Source organism: Alligator sinensis, unplaced genomic scaffold (assembly GCF_000455745.1).
Source record: "Alligator sinensis unplaced genomic scaffold, ASM45574v1 scaffold400_1, whole genome shotgun sequence".
Lineage (NCBI taxonomy): Eukaryota > Metazoa > Chordata > Crocodylia > Alligatoridae > Alligator > Alligator sinensis.
Window position 1 is genome coordinate 602,440 of NW_005841897.1, and position 3,376 is coordinate 605,815.

At 44.3% G+C, this 3,376-nt stretch overlaps 1 protein-coding gene across 1 annotated transcript in view; it reads right to left on the reverse strand.

The window, feature by feature from the left end:
• Nucleotides 1-3,376, reverse strand: part of LOC106721871 — a 12,135-nt gene that overhangs the window by 6,181 nt on the left and 2,578 nt on the right. The gene's annotated exons all lie outside the window — the stretch shown is intronic.

Consider the following 3,376-nt stretch of genomic DNA (forward strand, 5'->3'; position numbering starts at 1 on the left):
TTTGTTCCTTGTATTACTGCCAAAATCCAAGAGAAAAAGATCAGGGAGAACATCTAAGCTTTGCTCTGATGTCACTCTCCCTAACCCCAACACAGTAAAATCATTGCCGTGAGAGATGATGCATAGTTCTTTCCTCCCACAATCATGTTAGTGCTCACATTATGAATGGAAGAGCTGGGAGCAATCCCATGGCCCATTAGGGACTATGGAGGATATAAATGAACAAAGAGAAATTCTGGAGGCAAAATGGCCAGAAAAGTCCCTCTGAACAGGTAAAGTAAGTGCCCTTTCCTGTCCAAGTCATATGGGACTTCCAGTGGAGTACATGAACAGGAGTAGGTGGTAGGGGAAGCTGCTAAGTCACTGAAGTTATTTAGATGTCTTACTACTGCTAAGAACCAACAAGATATCAAAAGTCTCACTGAACTTGGCAGCCCAGTGAGCTAGCACAGTAAAGGCACACCAATCGCTACAGCCAACAGTACACGAAGGAGTGACATGGCTCCCGTGTGCCATTTGCCTGCCAAAGCAACTAGGTACTCATTTGAAGCTGGGTCAGTTAGGGACAGCCTTTAGCAAAAGTCCAGAACAAGACTCACACTCACATCTTGGGAGCCATAGCAAGATACTTAGCTGTTGTACTACTTGACCCCACAAATATTCATGATCCTCTCTGTGGACTGAGACCTTGTAGTGGTAGAGAGGCTTGTGTGTCCCAATGATCCTCAGAGCTATGTTGTCTGCAGTCTTGTACTTCTGGCAAGATCACTCACAGTGAACAAGCCTGAGGGGAGGTTCCAGACAAACTATGGTCCAACCCCAAGTCCTCAATGGTGGATCAGGCAGAAGGTGTTAGGATCTCAACAGCTGTAAAAACAGAAGGCGGCTGCACCAAAACGGAGGTCTCCTGTCATCAGGGTTTCTCCCGACACTGGGTCCAGATCTCTACCTTGTGAAGATTGTGTGGCTGCTGTTTTTCTGCACCAGCTTCCTCAGGTTAAATGAAGTCATACACAGGCTTCTGCCACAGGAAACACTCTCCAATGAGCTGTGGTAGAGATCATCCTCGAATCAAGGGATTGCCACCAATGATGACAATGGAAGAAGAGGTCACAAAATGGTGGAATGAGATGAGCACCACTAAAGGAGACAGGAGGGCTTGAAAGAGACAGCACCGAGTGAATCTCAGTACTGGACTGTAACGTTACCCTCTCAAGTGTTCAAGCCCAGCACTGGACTCCACGCAGCAATAGTCCTGTGCAATGAAGCTTGTCCTGCCTTTCTAGGAGGGATTTAGCACTGCAGGGGGAGAACAAAATGACTGAATACAATGATATAGCCAGATACAAGTGAGAGAAGGGAAAAGAGAAAAAGGCAACATGAAAGAGAGATTTAAAAGGCATCATGGAAAGAAAAAGAGGAGCCCAGAGATGAGAGCAGACAAGTTCTGGACAGGGAGTAGGTAAATGTGTGGCAAGAGGCATCAGAGTATAAACTGAAGGACAAACCCAAGGAAATTAGGATTCCTCTCCTGCTACAGTCCTGTGAACATGGGATCTGGGGTTTTTCTTCTCCTTAACTGCATTGGGAAGCTAGAAAGAATAAAGAAGGATTATTTAAAAATATACAAATGTTCAGGAGATGAAAGATTTTAGGATCTTTGGGAGTTGGCCTGGGATTGTACCAAAGAGAGGAGGAGTTTTGAGAGCATGGAGAAATGTGGTTGACACAAAGGAGCAGACACTTGATAAGTCCAGAGCTTTATTAAAATTTGTTGCTCAAGGGCATGCTGGAAGTCTGCTTCCATTCTTAGCTTTTGCATCTCCTGATCAGCTAGGATAATTCCCCTTTTTTCTCTCAGCTTCTCAATTAAAACAGAATTCCTTCCAAGTGAGGAGCGCTGCACTCTCCCCTCCAAAGCCATCTGCAGACATTCTGCGGAATGGCAAGGACAGACTCCAAAGTCCAAGCTCACAGGAGACACCGGGCAGAACAATTTGCCCCAAATTCCAACAGGGAGAGTAAAACAAGCATGAAATGAAAGCAGCAAGGATAGAATCTTGCCTGAAATCAACTGAGTTGAAACACATGTAATTACAAAGAAGGCTAAGGGGTGAGAGCTGAGTTCAGCAGAGCAAAGCCCCCACAGATTCCCTAGGAGGCTTAAATTCTATTTGAATCTAGGAAGCAAGATTCATCCTTGGGCAACTGGCCAATCCATACCAACAAATTGGTGCCAACTGGCCAATCTGTGAAGAAGAGAGCCTAATTCCATCACAGAGACAGATGACAGTGTCTAGTCACCCAGAGCACACTGCAGAGGGAGGTCACACTGCACAACAGACCTAAACCTGTGGCACCCAAGTGATAGTAAAGTAGCACAAGCTGGTGCCTTGTCTGTAAGGGGTCAATGGCCTAATTCAGTGAGTTGAAGAGGAGCAAAGAGGTAGAACTCCACAGAAATGCTACTTCCAGGAGAAAAAACAATGTGCAATTTCATAATCATTTCCACATTAAGCCCGAGCTTGGGTTTGCATAAGCAAAAAGAGCGAGGCTAAAGTTGACCTCTCAACTTTTAACTCTGGAAGCCTGATTGTATAACCGTCACTTTGCATTAATATGGTTTTGTGCACAGAGTATAAACTGCATGCAATCTTCCCAACTTCTTACATCAACATTCATAAATACTGACACCTCCTCTTTCCCCAAGTCACAACATTAGTGTAGAAGGAATGAGCTTTAAAAGGTAATCAATGCCCCCCTTTCTCATCAACTTTCTGCTTTTTCAGAAAATAGTGCTTTCCTGCTTTTTGCTTTCTTGGTTCGGCAGGTCTTGAGTTCCCTAGACCTTCTATGCTGGCAGTGTTCCCAGCTGGCCAGAGGAGTTCTGTAGTTCCATAGTTCCACACTGGCCTCCAGTTTCAGCCTACGGAGGTTAATCAGGCAGAAATCATGACTGGTTTCCTCTGGCCATAACCAATGGGATGACAGACAAAATTGCCTGGGGCATCTAGGCACAAGAACCAGCATGGGATGTGGTGCATCATCATCACATATAACAATACAATTTTTCTCCAACTACAAAGAAACTAGAAACTTTACTAATATCCTAGGGGCCAAGGGTTATACTATTGAGTTTAAGACTGAAGCAAAAACAAATGCAACTTTATTGGAATGTGCAGTCAGTTGCTATATTAAGTATAAAAAGGGCAACAAACTAGGAAAGACTTTTGTCCTGTGATAATTAGGATGCTATGTACGTTTCTCATTCAGAGTAATAAAATAAAATCTAGCCTTGAGCGTCTTGACAGTTCATCCAACACTTCACCGACAGTTATTTTAATGTGCGAGTTTATGTACAACATGGCCAGTCCCA